Source organism: Paramisgurnus dabryanus, chromosome 13 (genome assembly GCF_030506205.2).
Source record: "Paramisgurnus dabryanus chromosome 13, PD_genome_1.1, whole genome shotgun sequence".
Taxonomy (NCBI): domain Eukaryota; kingdom Metazoa; phylum Chordata; class Actinopteri; order Cypriniformes; family Cobitidae; genus Paramisgurnus; species Paramisgurnus dabryanus.
The window spans coordinates 3090397-3110120 of NC_133349.1; the positions used below are offsets into that span (position 1 = coordinate 3090397).

The following is a 19724-nucleotide window of genomic DNA, read 5'->3' on the forward strand; positions in this document are numbered from 1 at the left end:
AATAGTAAGTTTTCAATATTACTACTTGTATTTTGTAAAAAGTCAGCAATCCAACTGCAAATTTTGCCAATTTCATCGTCTCTGGTGTCCTGTTCTTCCTCCATGGTCTTCATCTGCCTCTCAGACTGTTTCCAATTAATACAATTTATAAAAAATACCATAAGAAAAAATTGTGTACAAATTTGAGTTGTTGTGATTGCTTAATGACAACTGTGTTGTTATTGTGTTCAACTTTTGCCTGCCTGTGTTTAGCATTTATTAAACAAGTGCATTGCAATGTAAAATGTGTGTTTTAGTGAGAAGTTTGTGCTTAGAGTTTTGCAAAAAGAGTGCATGTTTTAACAAATGGGTTTAGGCCTGAATTTAATTCAGAGATCGGAGTTTAGTGTTTTAGCAATTCAGAAAAACTGTAAAAAAAAAAGACCCTTATAACTGGTTTAACGCCAAACCATACAGCCTCACAATTAACCTTTTGTTGTATAAGTCTTTGTTCACAATTAAAGGTACATTTTTAAGACCAGCTGTTCAGTGTGGCCTGTAATCTGGGTAAATTTAGCATGCGTAAACTTTGTCAACATCGTTTTTCCACTGATGACGTTCTTCATGAGCGAAATATGTAAATCTCAACACATTTATCACACGCAGCATGTATTCATGTTACAGGTTTTGTAATGATGTGATACAACGTGATGTATTTTTTACTCCAGTATATTTCAGTGCCATAGATGCAGGTAAGGGTCCACTCACAATGAAACCTTCAACTAATATAACTTAATAAAAATTATTAGCAACGATTCTGGTTGTTAATATTTACTTAGATATTATTAGAAATTTGTGGTCACAGCTTTGAACAAAAAATTCAGATGAAGATCTAAAGGATTTCGTTTCAGTGCTTTGTCTATGTTTTGTTCGAATGGCATTAATGGGATGTGCTTTGATCTAATGCAACAGTATGTTTTGCCTTCTCACAGACTTGATCTTAGTGGATCTGTAGTATGACAGTTTCCTAAGTTAACTTCAAAACGGCACTTTTTTTCTCCGAGCTGAGTAAAACATGCTAATGTGACAGATGGAAAGATGTTTTGAAACACGAGCTAAAGACACGAGTAGCTGAGAAAGAACCTATTAGCATCTATATATCCATCAAAGCACTGCAGAAAATAAATGTCTGTCATAAGAGAGGAATCCATTAACTACACTTAAGATCATTTGATGCTTCTCCGGCATTTATCAGTCAGACTTATGGCTGTGTGGTTTACAGAAACGCTCTCCAGAATCTGGGGAGGAAAATCTGTCATAAGGTGCCGTCTCTGTGACACGGTGAATGAGTTTACAAGTGTCAGAAAATGAAGACAGTTTGGCTTCTAATTATGTTTTGTTTTGCACCCTTTGAAAGAGCGGTACAGTATATGACATTTACCCTAGGGTGGCAAACATACAGAAGCTATGCATATTTGAAATGAAAACTAACCCTGGGATGAAATATGGTGGGATTGTGGGAAATTTTTCTTTGAAGAATCCTACTGCTGTGTGAGATCCAAGTAGCAATTAAGTCAGAAAAGCTGTGTAGATGTACATAAAAGAAACATTAGATCATAGCATCGAAATGTATAAGAGTGAATCTCACAAATGCATCCGTCACATTTAACACTGAAACCCAAAGGAAATAAAGGATTTAACATGAAGAAAATGAAAGGAATTCTGTTAAATATCAAAATATACGAGGCCTGTTCAACTGGGCAATTCCAGGGAATTGTCAACCTAATCATGAAAAAAGTAAACCAAGTAAAGTTTTTACCCAAAGTTTTTAACCATACTGATATCTCAGATGTTAATATTTTAGTATGCAAAGTTATTAAAGCCTTTTTTTATTTTTCAAAGTTAAGTAAGTGCATATTTCAGAAATGTGCATAACATTGTTTCTACCTCATAAATGTGCATACAAAATAAAAATAATAATCCTTGAAACGCTGTCCCGTCTCCATTTGTTAGGTATTATTGCTTCTAGTTTGTGCCCTCATTTTAATTCACAGAATCCCTACGCATGTTGTTGTCTCCAAAAATTGTTTTTGTCTTCTTTTTGTCACATAAATGTTTCATTCATCTAAAACAGAAAACATGAGTATTGATATTTTTCTGATGTTTGGACTCATAACATAAATATTGTATCTCTTTTCTAATAAAAATGGGTTTTCTTATAAAAAGCGGTTTCAGATAATATTTTTGAAAGAATTGTTGTGGAAATCTGATAATAAATAAAACATAATGTTTTATGTAATATGATACTATAAAAACACCTTTAAGTTGATTCTTTAGCAATGGCAGCACAATACAGCACAAAAATATGCAGTACATTTTAGTCACAGTGTCCCAAAGGTGCAGAGTCACAGCAATGACTCGACTCACCTCTCTGGTCAAAGCACATGGAATATTATTTATATGGAAGTAAAAATATTGAATATGAACAAAGAAATACTGTATAATGTCATCAAGGGAAATAGCAAGATGACTTTTGTGGGCCTTTTGTGTGAGTTTTATTTTTTTATCACAGTTTCCAAACAGCCAAGAGTTGTGGAAAGATGAAAAATGTCAATGTCATCAATTTTCTCAAGCACAAAGAATGAATCTTAATTTATTATTATTATTATTATTATTAAAGATTAACCTTTATAGAAATTTGGCCTGAACCTTTAGTGTTGGTGATAATTACTGTAAGCTAGTACATTGGGGATGTGCTGTGAAGGATTTAAAATGTAACAAAATAAATTCAATAAAATGTAATTAAACTATATATTTTTATATTTAACACCAATTATATTTAATAACAACTATAATTTATTATTATATTTACTGCACCAGTATTATTCAATACAAAGTAATTGTTGATCGTTGTGCGACTAAAAAAAAATCTGAAAAAAATGGACAAACTCTCCAGGCCAGTAAAATTTCATTCAAACAAAATTATCTTATTTTTAATCCACGTGATGGGACCGTGCGCACTTCATGATGATCTGTAGGTTTACCGTAACTGTCTCTATTTTTGCTATGTCTGTATTGCTGGCCAAAGAAGACTGTCTGCGCAGCTGCGTTGTGCGTTTTGGAGAGGCTGCGCCGTAACGCACGCACTGATGTGTCCATGTTTGGGGTGTCCTGCTTTGCAGACAGACTATTTCTCATAAAACAACAGGCCAGAAATGCGAGTTCCCGACATGAAGCCATAAATGCGTATCGTTGTATCACGAATCATCTCGTTTGTTTTGGAATGGCATTACGATGGTACGAGCATCGTAAAACTCTTGCAACACAGACAGGCATCTCATCCACATCCACATTGCATCCTTATGAAATGAAGCCACACTGACTGTACCCATAATGCTTTTGGCTATTGCTTGTGCCGTATCACCAGTAGATGGAGGCAAAGACCCGTGGTTTCTTTGCGCGCCCCCGTGACACCCATGAGCGAAGACGCATGAGGAGTGATCACAATGGAAGTGGCAGGTAAGACAACACATGATTACCTGCTATATAAGTTTTACTGGGAGAGACTGAAGCTGGTTTGTACCAGGACTGTAACTTACTAACTTCGGAATCAATGTAATTACGCGAACGCGTCTCTTGCAACGCGTTGGTTTGTTCAACTCCCAGAAAGCTTTTATTGAATTCTGTCGTACAAGATAAAACTTCCACATCATATTTTTGTAATAGCTGAATGTTATAAACATTTATTCAGACAGGACTCAAATATACTAAAGTAGAGAAAAGTATTTGGATTTCACATAAAAGTCAGGTCAGGTTGTCCTCTTACATTTTTTGATATTTTATGAATTAACAGTTTAATGGCATTGTGTTTATTATACGTTTAGTATTACTTATTTTTTTTGTGTAGGAAAATATTTAAAATCAACCTCACACCAAAAGTGTTGCATGCATTTTTCCCCAATAAAATAACCTGCTGGTGTTGAGGTGATTTAACTAACTGAATAAAGTCACAGGTGTCCTACCACAGGTGTAAAATTGACATGTTAAACCAACATTACAGTATATGTTGTTTTAGCACTTTAAAATTAACAAATAGTTGTAAAATGCTTTACTCTTAATAACGCTGGGTTATTTTTAACCCATGATTGGGTCAAAAGCATCAAACCCAACCTGTGGGCTTAAACATGTCTATATGACCCAACCATGCACAGGCTAACCAATCCAGCATAGGTACATTTATAACATAGTTGCTGGGTTTTTACCCCACGATGGGTTCAAAATAATCCAGCATTTCATAGTGTTGAAACAAATATTTTTTTGACTAATATCCCATTAATAGGTTAGAAGAGTTTGTCATGTTGAATTGTTTAATGCAAATGAGTGACACAGGTGGGCTAGTCAGTTTTAAATGTGTCCCCCTGCCTGAATCTAACAGCTTAACCCAAACACACCTCACAGGTGCACAACATTATTGTTTCACAAGCTTCAATGCGATCAGCAGACCACAACATCATTAAAATCCTGCTGTTTCCACTGATTACAGGTCATAAGCTTTTGTATTTGCCCGCTATCTGTGTTTTCTTTTCCAAACGATGATTATTCATTCAGGGTTGAACATGAAAAAACTAAGATGACAGACACCTGCACAATTTATCCGCCCCTCCAAATTCTGTGACTATTTTTATTGATAAATAATTGCTATTGCAGCTCATCATTATTGAATTTGCGCTCAGATATGGAAACCTTTCTAAGATGTATTATAGTAATTATATCTGTCAGTCTGAAATGCTTTTACATCTGTGGGCTGAATGAACAGAATAATAAAAATCTTCCAGCTCCCATTTCGATTAATTGCTCCGCCAGAGTGATTCCAAACTTTAGGCCGTGATTTTCTAGGGGAAAGAAACTCATAACAAAGTATCTCAAGTCTATATAAACACAAGAGAAGTTGAATCTTTTGCTATCATTTCTGTTATGTTGTAATGAGATCATACCATGAATGTGAAGAAGACACGTGTCCTCTCCATTTTATTTTGGCCCTGGTAGAGGTAAAAGCCTAACAAAGTCTAGAAATAATAAATCAAAAAATAATGTAAGGACAGAATAGAAAAGCTGAGACACTGAGAAATGGTTTGTTTGCTCATCACTGTCCATTGCTGGTTTAGTATTTTCTGCCATATTATAATTTATGATGCATGAAACCTGGCAGGCAAAGACACTTATTCACACTAAGGAAAAAAATAGATGGATTATGAGCGAGATATGTTGATGAAGCGGTTACTGCTGAATAATAGTATGAATGACACGTTTCTAACTGTTAATGAGTGAAATCGGTGCAAATGCTAAAGTAATAGTTTCTGATTCTTTCCCCAACGGATTATTTTTTTTGTACTTGTTTTTGTATCTATGCATAAATTAAAAAATCTGCTGAAATTTATTATTCATCTGAGATGTGATTAATATGCAAAATTATGCAAATTAAGATGCAATTAGGCTCCAATTCTCTAGTGGAATTTTCCATTATAATTTAATACAAAGTAACAGAGTAATTGGTGTCACGTGTAATTACGGTTACTCAAGTGTACTTTCAGGCATGCAAATGATGTGCTATATGTTGGTTATCCGATGCAAATGCGACGCTTTAACAAGTTGGGACGCCAAATGTGCGATGGTACGACGGTGCGCACACATAGAGCAGATTGCTATTGCATTCTGTTATTAGGGTGCCCTTGTCTGTGTGGCACACTTTTAATGCATGTGTATATGGGCAGGTGCATGAAATATTGCAACTTTTAAAATACATTTTCATTACTATTTTTCATACCTTATTAATTGAGAGGTCATGTGAAATATTTGTGCATTTGTCACATGGCAGGACCATTTAAAAATTGTTTTGGGGGGATAGTAACCAGTCACAGCACCTTCACTTATATTGCATACTGTATCTATATCATCAGTATGTGTGTTCCCTGGGAATGAAACCCATGACCTTTTGTGCATGTAATGCATTGCTCTACCACTGAGCTACATCTAAATAATTAACCCTTATATCTTTGAAAGCTCGTGTCAAGTCTGTAACTTTACTCCTAGTCCTCTTTTCCAAGCACAGATGTAAAGGAAAAAGAAACAATACTGTCAAAGTTTGCAGGGTGATTAACATAGACGGGTTTTCAAGTTGAGATCAGCTCCTTCTTGGGAGGTAAATTGATTTTGAATTGTTACAATGCTGGTTACATGACTTGCTTGACATCCAGCCCAATGACATTATAACACAGATGCTCGCTCACCGAGCGATGCCTTTTCTTTTCTCCCTGTTTATTCCCTCACTTTTCCTCCCGAACAAAGACGTTGGCTCCCCACCCGCCCTTCCTCCGCTCCGCCGCCTCCGCGTCGTCCTCTTGCCCGCACAACTCTCTCAAAGAGCGTAATCCCTCAACAAAAATCGACGCACAATGGAAACTTGAGCTCAATCCTATAACGCACAGCCGTGGCGCACAATGCCCCCTCCCACCAGCCCCAGTCTTTGCCTCTTCAGGAACGCTAAATGCCCCGTGGCAAAAATCAGTCTTTATCCCTCCCAGCCCGGCTGATTAGAGGAATCCCGCGCTGGGCTTTGCCTATTAGTGCATGGCACGCTGCACCGGCTGCCCACTGCACCCCACTTACCTATTACTCTACGCTCGAGGGGCTTAACTCACCCGGAGCACCGAGATCAAGCGGATATCTGATCATCTGCCTCGTGTGGAGGTGATGGAGTGCTGAAATCTATATACATAATCTTTTTACACTTAAAAATAAAGGATCTGGTATAGGCACGGTGCGGTGGGTAGCGCGTGTGCCCGAGGGAACGTAGGTGCGAATCTGGCATGTTTCGTACGCAGCCCCCTCCACAATCCACTTTCATGTCTGATTTCAATAAAGAGGCCATTAATGTGGACCGACAGACAGATAGACAGACAGAGGTTTGCAGAATAAGATCTATCGAGATTTTTTTTTACAGGTTTGGTTGTAAAGGGATCTTAAGTTGGGGATGTAATCGTTCTTCAGTTCAGTCTGTTGGTTTTTCAAAGCTTTCGATTGTTTCTTAAAGAATGAGAGAATTAAGTTTTTTGTATCTTCTCTATGCATCAGGCTGTAAATGCCTTTCTACAAAAGTTTCCATGGTGAAAAAAATGAAGTATCTGACCTACAATAAGTTGAGCACAGGTGCAGGAGACAGCGAAAATATTTGCACCAAAAACTGGCTCCAAGTGCTTTTCATTCAGAGCAACAACATCATTTTTTCAGTTTCTTGAGACAAATGTCATGAATGTGCAATTCGGGTTTTGAAATGCATGTCTGGAGTGTTTGGTTTCACAAGCCATTTGTGAGCCATCGGAGACCCAGCAACCGGTCCTGTTCATATATTGTTCAATTGAAGTGTAAAAATCTTTGCTGAAGAAATAAATTTGTTTTAAATGCTCCATTGAATGTCATTGTTTCATGTCAGGTGTTCATAGATGACTTGAAAACACAACAAGCTTATTGAGGTGAAGTGCAACATGAGATGCAGAGCGTGGCAGGAACTCGAACTGGGTTTGTGGCATCACTATTGCGTACGATAATATAGGCCGACGCAGGTTCGCCCGTGTTGTACCTACTTCCTGCACGTGGCAGTTTAATAATAGCACCCCGGCTTCCAAGATGTAAAATAATGCCGCTACCTGAATCTCAGCCAAAGCGCCTTTAATGCGTCCCCTTGCTGCAGGAGCTGGGACTTTGGGCATGCAGGTTTACACTAAAGGAGCGTGGGTGAGGCCGATGTAATCTCGCGCTCGAAGCGTAAATGTTCAGCCCGGCTCGCCTGTGTGGTCTTCTTCCCCTCTCCGCGTTCGCAGAACGTCATTCGAACGCAGCCCCCGTGTGAAGATTACATCGACGATGCAGACAGACACAGCTCGCAGAAAGTAGGCCATGCTGTGATGTTTCTGAAGGTGAAGGAACCACATTGTCTGTCCTCACCTGGCTGTGATATCACCGAAGGGGAAACGCTGCACCGAGTCGGCTCTTGTGGGAGATTTGTTTTGGTGTATGAATCTTGTATGCGTTTAGAAGTCGTGTTGCATAATGGAAAATGTGGTATATTAATGTGTCTTCGCATACGGTTGATCAAGATGCGTTTAACTTTATTCATAGTCACGATATACTCTTTCTCCAGAATGCACAGACAACTAGCAGTTTGTAGCCTGAAAGCCATAAAAAGATGTACGCTGTTGTGTTTGTTTGAACAATCAAGCCAGTTCCTCTATAGCTCAGTTGAATAGCATTGTGTTAGCAGCCCAAAAGGTCATCGGTTCAAACCTGGGGAACACACAAACTGATAAAAATGTATAGATTGTAACGCATTGTAAGTCGATTTGGATAAAAGTGTCTGCCAAATGCAAATGTTAATGTATATGTAATGTTGTGTAAAATCAACACAGCAACAACGAATAGCGTTGCGGCTTGAGTACATCTTTTTTCAACCAATTGCATACATATACAGCAGATGAGTCATCTACGGTCTGGAATGTTGCATGGAAACTGTCTAAAAACTTTTTTTTTTAGTTTTGTTTGGTGCTACAGTACTACAGATACAAAAATTAAAACCAACTTAACTTTAAAATGTAAAACCTTTTGGACCCCACAATGAATATGAGCACTCACGTTCTGGGCTTCGTATAATCAAGAATAGTAAGTACTAGGGCTGTCAAAATTAACGTGTTAATAACGTGTTAATGCAAATTAATTTTAACGCCACTAATTTTATGAACAAGTGATTAACGCAATGCACAATTTCTGTTTGACCCCTGGTCCAGCCCATAGTTGTATAAATTGAGACGCAGCCTTAGACAGTAAATGTAACCCGTGCTGTCTAAATGAGTTGGAGATTTTCATAAAAATAAGTACATTTAAGCGATAGTTCACCCAAAAATGAAACTAATGTCATTAATGACTCACCCTCATGTCGTTATAAACTCGCAAGCCCTCCGTTCATCTTCTGAACACAGTTTAAGATGTTTTAGATTTAGTCCTAGAGCTTGTTGACCCTTCATTGTAAATCTATGTACGGTATACTGTCCATGTCCAGAAAGATAATAAAAACATCATCAAAGTAGTCCATGTGACATCAGTGGGTCAGTTAGAATGTGTTGAAGCATCGAAAATACATTTTGGTCCAAAAATAACAAAAATTACAACTTCAGCATTGTCTTATTTTTCGCGTCTGTTGTGAAGCGCATGCGCGAGACTAAAGTCACGTGACTGCAGTGACGCGGATGACTTATTATCCTCACACAGACATGTTTGCAAAGTTTTTTTTTTCAAACTTACAGCATGTGTCTCCCTCAGACTGTAAACGAAGCCCAGGCGGACAAAAAAAAGCTGGGGCGCACCAGATAACACGTCAGCCGTGTCACTGCAGTCACATGAGTTTAGTCTCGCGCAGACGCTTCACAACAGATACGGAAGAGAAGAAAATGCTGAATAAAGTCGTATTTTTTGATATTTTTGACCAAAATGTATTTTTGATGCTTCAACACATTCTTACTGACCCACTGATGTCACACCGACTCCTTTGATGATGTTTTATTACCTTTCTGGACATGGACAGCATACCATACTGTGAAGGGTCAACAAGCTCTCGGACTAAATCTAAAACATCTTAAACTGTGTTCTGAAGATGAATGGAGGTCTTACTAGTTTGGAACGACATGAGGGTGAGTCATTAATGACATTATTTTCATTTTTGGGTGAACTATCCCTTTAAGCCCTCGTCTAGCGAATCCAATGCTCTAAATGGTTGTTGAACATCTAAAATGACCTTTATTTGTATGTTTTCTGAGAGGTGTATGCTTAATCTAATACAAAGATGCATATCCATCCAATTACGCGTTTGAGATTTTGGTCTCGGTTTTAAAACATGCAGGAATTAGAAAGTAAAGTGTAAGACTTGCTTGATGTTAAAAAAGTTATTAAGAGGGATAAAGTTCAGCACCTGATTGATGTTTAAAGAGTTATTAAGAGCAACAAGACTCGAAAACGATCTTCCTCATGCTGACTGACACATCTGAAGCGCGTGCACACAAATGTGCGAGTGCGCGACCCCGATATATAGACATCTAAACAGAATTGCGGTTATTTTTATTACAAATATCTGTTATTACAAGAATTCACGCAAATATAATCACTGTAAAAAAATCCGTAAAAAACAGTAAAATTCTGGCAGCTGGGGTGCCGGAAAAATACCATAAAATAACGGGCACAATAAATTACAGAAATTTTCCGTGATACAAAAATAAAAAATTTTCTGTAATTCAAGTAAATGTTTAGTTAACTGTTAAGGGAAAATGTCTTATGTGTAACATTAAGTTAGATCCTTGCATTGCTGTAGATATTAAAGCTGTCTGTCTCAATGTCAATCAAACAATAAAAGAAAAAAGTTTAACACATATTGATATTATTTTTGCTACGTGTGTGCCAAATCTATTAGTTTGACCTGTGAGTTTAAGGTATGGATGTGGTAATTTTTGTGGTAATTTTGGGTTTTTCTCAAAAAGGACTTTGCTGACTGTGTCAACTTTAAAAAGATTTTTCTTTTTGTCATGTTTTGTCAGATTCCAACAAATCATGCATTGTTTTGAAGTATTTTAATAGAGAATGTCAATTAATTTTTTTGGAAATTAGCTCATTCCGACTCAATTTGCCAGCAGGGGTCACAACTGATGCAGCAGCAAACAGAAATGCAGAAAGAAAAGGGTCTTTTGAAATTAAAATTCATATACAAAACAATGGCTGATGATTCTGTCGAAAATGTAAACAGGCTGGTGTAAACATACATTTGCATAAAGCATCTATATTTGTCCACACCCATGTTAATTAGAGTATTAAAAACTTGAAAAGTGTTAAAGTAAATTTAGAACATAAAATGTGCGATTAATCATGAGTTAACTCTTGACAATCATGAGATTAATCTAGATTAAATATTTTAATCGATTGACAACCCTAGTAAATACACTTTGCAAACCTTTGCAACATTACAAACCACTGTTAAATTCGCAGGTCACACATATGCAGCAAACTACAACTTAATATCTAACGTATGCTTGCGTTTAACTCTCCAGCGCTCACATGCGTGTGAATAGAAGTGCATGTAATGCCCCATGGATGCGTTGGATGTGTGACGTGTTCATGAGTCATCATCGCATTGCTGCAAACGGTGCACTTTAACACTTTACACCTATCAGACGGTTGAACTATAGCAAAGTGTCCACGTCTCCCAAAAGAACTAGATTTCAATTGTGGGTCGTGGGCAAAAAGCAACTGCTAAACGGCAATTAACAACACAACGTGCTCTAGAGAACAAAACAATCTTTCTTTCTTTTGTTTACTTTCTTTTCTCTCTCATTTTTTCTTTTGAATAAACACACCCAAATAAGTGAAAATCACAAAGACTGACAGTTGTGTTATTGGCACGGCTTCGCAGCTGTTGGTCCTGTGCAACTATACGCAAACATAAAACGGGCATTATTTGAAATTTTTACTCGGCAGATGTATTTTCTCTCTTTTTAAAAATAAATAAAACAAACGCATCACAGAATAAGGAATGGTGTCGGGAATAAACGCAGTAATTTGCTGCTTCTCTACATGGATTACTGTCACTCTTCGTCAGCTACTGTGAGCTCTTGCCAGTCCTGTTTGCAATTTCTGGGCTTGTGTTGTACCTTGATATATTTGCCAAATGGATTTTATAGAGGCTGTAATTAAATTTAGTCCACCTTCACATGGTTTAGAAGGGCAGAGGCAGCCTTTCTGCTTTGAATGGTTTTCCTGGTGGTGTTCTCAAACATGTTAAAGCTTTAATGTCCATATTAACTCAATTTAATTTACTACCTTTAATTCTTGAATATATATATAGTGACAAATAGTTCTCATGTGAGATGGGGAAATATGTTTCAATTGCCACTGACCCTAGAAAAAGTTCAATATTATGCATACTTAAACAATCAATTAAACATCACTTAAAGTGATAGTTCACCCAAAAATGAAAATTCTGTCATCATTTTCTCATCCTTCATGTTGTCCTAAACCTGTATGAATTTCTTTTTTCTGATGCACACAAAAGATATTTTGATAAATGATGATAAGTACACAGCTAATTGTAACCATTGACTTCAATAGTAGGAAAACAAATATTATGGATGTATTGTGATAAATGATGAAGAAGATATTTGGTTATATATGACAAGCACACAGTTGACGTTACCCATTGAATTGTTTTTCCTACTATGGTAGTCAATGGTTACAATCAGCAATATTTTGCGTTTTGGACCCATACTTAATTTTTTTTTGTTCATTTAAAGGAGCGGTTTAACCATATTTCATGCATTTTGACTGCACAGTTTAAGAGTTGGTGTACCGATTGTAGTTTGTTTATCGCTGGATTTTGTTGAAATGTCCCAACCGGGTCATGAATTGCATGCTAGAGCTGCACGATTAATTGTAAAAGATTGTGATCTTGATTTCGACCCCCCCAAACGATCTAAATCCAGCATTTCTAAGATTCAGGAAATTATCATTTCAAGGAGGAAAGACGCAGTCTCTGCAGTATTCGCGACAACACGCAATCACTAACAGCGGCCGCAATGACGTCTCATTTATTGCGAAAGCCAGATGTGCTTATGTACGCTTTCGCCAAGAAGTTAGACAGAAAGAAACAGAAACTAAAGAAAATAAGTGAGGCAGAGCAATGCACAGGTACATCCGTCAAGAAGCTTGACATTGTTTTAGTACCAAAAAGAGAATTCTATTCCAGATCTTATCTCTTTCGTACGGGTTTTTAGGATGGGGGAAACATTGGCTGCACTTGACCACTTACGTTAGTTTTCCTGTACTTGGCCCAAGTGTTGGCGTGAATATTTAAGTGTGCCGGCGAGGGCGTAAAAAAACGCTCTGGCTGCTCTGCGCTCTGACGCTCTAAATCCTCTGGAATCCTCTCAAACGGAGGTTTCCGCCTTCCGATTGGTTGCCGCCAAACGTTTCCGCTTTCCGCCGAACCCCGTCATAGCTCATTACCATAAAGTTAATGTCAATCCATGTGGCAGCAATCTGCACCAAAACATATTCGTTTTGTATTTAGGCTACTTAACATGTATATTTTATTTTTTTTATTTTAATAAAATGTATACATAATCACTACAGTTAACATTAACTGAATTTAAATATTATCTACACTTATCTGAAACTTTCAGAAACATAATTCTTTGTACATGTAAAAACTAATGCTAACCTAATGTTCAGGGGTTGTTTACATCTTTAAAATAAAAAAGTTCTTGAGAATCGTGATCTTTATTTTAAGCAAAAGAATCGTGATTCTCATTTTATACGTGCAGCTCTGTTGCATGCGGTAAGTAAGATTTCTGTGTTATGTTGGAAATCAGCGCGTATGTACATATAATATAAACGACACGTAGTGAATCATAAGTTGTTCACTGTAAAAAAAATTCCGTAAAAAACTGTATAATTACGGCAGCTGGGGTGCCAGAAAAATACAGTAAAATAATGGGCACAATAAATTATAGAAATTTTCCGTAATACAAATTTTTTTTTCTGTAATTTTACATAGAGTGTTGCATGACTCGCTCCCGTAGCCCATGACTTCTCCCTCCGAATTTTTCAGAATGTTATCGGAAAGAATTGCTAGAGCTGATCGTTCTTTTATTAATCTGATCAAATTAAAGACTCTTCAGAGATTATGTAATACTAGGTACTCCATGTTAACATCAAATAAGCAGAAACAGCCTGTGTTATGGGAACTTTTAACTTTTAAACATGCAAAATTTATAAAGTATAATGAACTTAAAATGACCGGTACAAAATGTTGTGAGGAATGCCCATAATCCTTTGCGCTGAATTATTTTGATTATTTATGCTTGATCACTGAAAAAGAACTGATGAGGACTTTAACTTAAATAGTTGGCAATAAAGGTTTAAGGTTCTTAATATTATTATTGTTGTTGTTTTGTTGTAAATTATAATTTTTGTGTAATCACTGTCGTTTTGTTGTACTATTTTTAAAGTTTTGTTGGTTATTAGTTTTATTTTTCTGAGGTTTAATTACACAGAATTTATGATAAATGAATGTATTGTGTAAAATGTCTTAAAATCTCCCTGCCCTCAGTTTACTGGCTTACATGGACCTTGTTCAGCATATTGCATTGTATTTCTCTCTAGAATAACGACAATGCATATCAAAGTGCAGTTCTGTGTTTCAAGTTTATTCAGTGACTGACATATAGATAATTTTGTAAAATAAAATTAAGAAAAATGAAAAAGAAAACCTTTGAACTCAGAACAATTGATATTATCTGTGTAATTAAGCGCAATGAACTTCATTTGTTGGAAGAGTTTGTTGTGTTGTTTTTTCAAGGCAACCAGTTTCCTCAAAGTTTTTCAGTAAAATCTACTTTTTACCAGGTTTACCTCAGGTTTACACAAACTAATATTTGTAATTTTTGAAGTAGTATTCTCACCAGCTCTTATCTATTTTAAAAACAATTAACATAAAATGTAATATTTTTCTATATATTGAGCACTATACTGTACCATATAATACCATACTCATACTCATTTTTTTTGATTGTTTATATAAAATAATAATATTTTGCATAATCAACTTGATGTTGTGTAGAGAGAAATACACACTGTAAACAATTGCTATAGAAATTACAGTATTACTGGCATTAAACATAAACAAGTCTTTACAGAAAAAAAACTAAAATAGCCAAAATCTGAATAAAAAAAAAAAACAGAAAAAAGCTGATGAGGATTTCTGGTTCCTAGAATGCTTTGCATGAGGCTGTTATTTTCGTTTTATTCTGTAAAGATAAAGACTTGTTAATGTTTAATGTTCATTTAACTTCTAACAAACTGTTGTGAGTAAAAAACATACATTTTAATCTACAGTAAGTTACTGGAAAACAGCTGCATACTTACAATAATTTTTCACAGTGTACTCTTGTGTGTACAGCAATAATCTCCAGTGAATTAAAATGAAAAATGTTGTTTGTTTAAATCAGTGATATATACTGGCCAGACAATAAATGGACTGAATTTATTTTGGAAAAAAAATCACAGTAATTTTAAGTTACATGTCCTGCTCTTTAGACATCAACATCACTTACAGTAGCTGTGATATCACATTAACATCACATTAAAGCTTAAATGTCCAAATATTGAAAGCCCATAGTCGACCCCAGTTTAGTTATTTAAAGTATTAGCGTCTGGTCGTAGTGCTTCTTATGAGTTCATCTTTCTTATAAATCACAGTGTGATCACATTAAACGCGAGGCGTTACACGTGCACGCAGACGCACATACACAAATTACTTCCTGTCGGCCCATAATTACCGCTGGTTCGCCGGCCCTTTTGGATAGCGGTTATGGTGACATAATTCATTAGTGTTTGCCCAAAGAAATGATTTGAAATCTTTAAAGCTCCTTCAAGCGTAATAACTATTAAGGGGCCACACGCAAGACTGGAGTGTTAAACGGTTTGTTGAAGTCAGCTGTGGTACAAGAGAGGATAAATATAAATTATAGTTAATATACTGCACCAGTGGTTTTTAAAAAAGTAAAACGTTGCTGCTGACACAGAAAACTGCAGCGGTGGCACAGCAACAGCCCTTCACGGATGCACGCCACGAAATGCACAACGCCCACAAACAACACTTCACTTTCACAACTCTAAGAGGTTACTGCATTGCTCATGCCTGGGCACACAAATTTGATTACTAACAACATGTTTTGTACACCTGCAACTTTCCCACATACAAACAACAGTCAGTGCGTTCACAGGGTGCGAATACCTTTATTTGATTAAGAGCAGTTTAAAACTTTACACTTCAGAAGTTGATTTTTACCGTGCAATCTACACTTTGGCTTGTTTGTGTTCGTATCTTAATTTGATCAAACCTCACGTTGTAACTGGTGAAAAGCCTTGTGGTAACAGTATGTTTTTCCCAATGCTGCGCTGGTGTATTTTTGTCATTTATGAACTTAGGTGCAAATGAACAAGAAGTGGAAAGCTGTGAAACTTGATCACGTGATGCAGATCAGGTGAAAATTTCATTTTTTATGATAACTTTAGTGTCTCTGAGGTACGTTCATAACCTGAGGATTTAGCGTTTTTACTGGATGGAGCCAAATATTAAATATATTTCATATGTATGAAGTGGTTCCAAAAAATAATATTAATGATTAAACATACACACATATTTATTTTTGGAATATTACAATATTATATTGTCACGACTGGCTCATGATATGAATTATGAATGTTAATATTTATAACATGTTTTTAATATTTAAGTTTAAAAATGATAGGAAAAAACATTTATAAAAACAATTAAATACAATAAAAAGCCATTAAAATCGACTGAGAAATGCCACCTTGATCTATGGCGAGTTGGCCTATTTGTATGAATTGATTTGAAGTGAATTGTACAAAAATTTATGATTATTTTAAAAAACAATAATGAAACACCACTCCTATCCCCAATGTCACAGCAGAAAAGTAAATTGTAAAAAATGTACGTTTATCATAACATAAAAGTAATGAAACCCCAACATCACGGGTGAAAGCAAATCGTACAAAAACGTACGTTTATCAAAAAAAAAAAGTAATGAAACCTCACCTCTAACCCCAACGTCACAGTGGCAAAAAGAGAATCGTAGAAAAGCGTACAATTATCATAAAATAAAAATAATAAAACCCTAACATCACAGGGGTGAAAGCAAATCGCACAAAAACGTACAATAATAAAAAAGCAAATCGTACAAAAACGTACGATTATCATAAAATAAAAACAATAAAATCCTAACCCCAACGTCACAGGGGTGAAAGCAAATCGCACAAAAACGTATGATAATAAAAAATACAAATTAAAAAAATGTAATCAAACCCCACCTTTAACCACAACGTCACAGTGCAGGCAAAAGCAAATTGTATAAAAATGTACGATTATCATAAAATAAAATAATGAAACCCTAACCCCAACGTCACAGTGGGAAAAAGCAAACAGTACAAAAATGTACGATTATCATTAAATAAAATAATAAAACCCTAACCCCAACATCACAGTGGGAAAAAGCAAACCGTACAAAAATTTACGATTATCATAAAATCAAAATAATGAAACCCTAACCCCAACGTCACAGTGGGAAAAAGCAAACCGTACAAAAATGTACGATTATCATAAAATAAAAATAATGAAACCCTAACCCCAACGTCACAGTGGGAAAAAGCAAACAGTACAAAAATGTATGATTATCATAAAATAAAATAATGAAACCCTAACCCCAACGTCACAGTGGGAAAAAGCAAACCGTACAAAAATTTACGATTATCATAAAATAAAAATAATGAAACCCTAACCATAACGTCACAGTGGGAAAAAGCAAACCGTACAAAAATGTACGATTATCATAAAATACAAATAATGAAACCCTAACCCCAACGTCACAGTGGGAAAAAGCAAACAGTACAAAAATGTACGATTATCATAAAATAAAATAATGAAACCCTAACCCCAACGTCACAGTGGGAAAAAGCAAACCGTACAAAAATGTACGATTATCATAAAATAAAAATAATGAAACCCTAACCCCAACGTCACAGTGGGAAAAAGCAAACAGTACAAAAATGTACGATTATCATAAAATAAAATAATGAAACCCTAACCCCAACGTCACAGTGGGAAAAAGCAAACCGTACAAAAATTTACGATTATCATAAAATCAAAATAATGAAACCCTAACCCCAACGTCACAGTGGGAAAAAGCAAACAGTACAAAAATGTACGATTATCATTAAATAAAATAATAAAACCCTAACCCCAACATCACAGTGGGAAAAAGCAAACCGTACAAAAATTTACGATTATCATAAAATCAAAATAATGAAACCCTAACCCCAACGTCACAGTGGGAAAAAGCAAACCGTACAAAAATGTACGATTATCATAAAATAAAAATAATGAAACCCTAACCCCAACGTCACAGTGGGAAAAAGCAAACAGTACAAAAATGTATGATTATCATAAAATAAAATAATGAAACCCTAACCCCAACGTCACAGTGGGAAAAAGCAAACCGTACAAAAATTTACGATTATCATAAAATAAAAATAATGAAACCCTAACCATAACGTCACAGTGGGAAAAAGCAAACCGTACAAAAATGTACGATTATCATAAAATACAAATAATGAAACCCTAACCCCAACGTCACAGTGGGAAAAAGCAAACAGTACAAAAATGTACGATTATCATAAAATAAAATAATGAAACCCTAACCCCAACGTCACAGTGGGAAAAAGCAAACCGTACAAAAATGTACGATTATCATAAAATAAAAATAATGAAACCCTAACCCCAACGTCACAGTGGGAAAAAGCAAACAGTACAAAAATGTACGATTATCATAAAATAAAATAATGAAACCCTAACCCCAACGTCACAGTGGGAAAAAGCAAACCGTACAAAAATTTACGATTATCATAAAATCAAAATAATGAAACCCTAACCCCAACGTCACAGTGGGAAAAAGCAAACAGTACAAAAATGTACGATTATCATAAAATCAAAATAATGAAACCCTAACCCCAACGTCACAGTGGGAAAAAGCAAACAGTACAAAAATGTACGATTATCATAAAATAAAAATAATGAAACCCTAACCCCAACGTCACAGTGGGAAAAAGCAAACAGTACAAAAATGTACGATTATCATAAAATCAAAATAATGAAACCCTAACCCCAACGTCACAGTGGGAAAAAGCAAACAGTACAAAAATGTACGATTATCATAAAATAAAAATAATGAAACCCTAACCCCAACGTCACAGTGGGAAAAAGCAAACAGTACAAAAATGTATGATTATCATAAAATAAAAATAATGAAACCCTAACCATAACGTCACAGTGGGAAAAAGCAAACCGTACAAAAATGTACGATTATCATAAAATACAAATAATGAAACCCTAACCCCAACGTCACAGTGGGAAAAAGCAAACCGTACAAAAATTTACGATTATCATAAAATCAAAATAATGAAACCCTAACCCCAACGTCACAGTGGGAAAAAGCAAACAGTACAAAAATGTACGATTATCATAAAATAAAAATAATGAAACCCTAACCCCAACGTCACAGTGGGAAAAAGCAAACAGTACAAAAATGTATGATTATCATAAAATAAAATAATGAAACCCTAACCCCAACGTCACAGTGGGAAAAAGCAAACCGTACAAAAATGTACGATTATCATAAAATAAAAATAATGAAACCCTAACCCCAACGTCACAGTGGGAAAAAGCAAACAGTACAAAAATGTATGATTATCATAAAATAAAAATAATGAAACCCTAACCATAACGTCACAGTGGGAAAAAGCAAACCGTACAAAAATGTACGATTATCATAAAATACAAATAATGAAACCCTAACCCCAACGTCACAGTGGGAAAAAGCAAACCGTACAAAAATTTACGATTATCATAAAATAAAAATAATGAAACCCTAACCATAACGTCACAGTGGGAAAAAGCAAACCGTACAAAAATGTACGATTATCATAAAATACAAATAATGAAACCCTAACCCCAACGTCACAGTGGGAAAAAGCAAACAGTACAAAAATGTACGATTATCATAAAATAAAAATAATGA

General features: G+C 35.6%; 1 long non-coding RNA gene across 3 annotated transcripts in view; it reads left to right on the forward strand.

Moving 5' to 3' along the window:
• The first annotated feature begins 3339 nt into the window (after positions 1–3339).
• Positions 3340–19724, forward strand: part of LOC135717732 (uncharacterized) — a 32521-nt gene continuing 16136 nt past the window's right edge. The window contains exons 1-2 of one of the 3 annotated variants that reach the window (XR_010520360.1): positions 3340–3498; positions 16057–16112. This is a non-coding gene — a long non-coding RNA (uncharacterized lncRNA). The remainder of the gene's footprint in view (positions 3499–16056; positions 16113–19724) is intronic. The other 2 variants (XR_010520359.1, XR_010520361.2) reach the window with 2 other exon arrangements.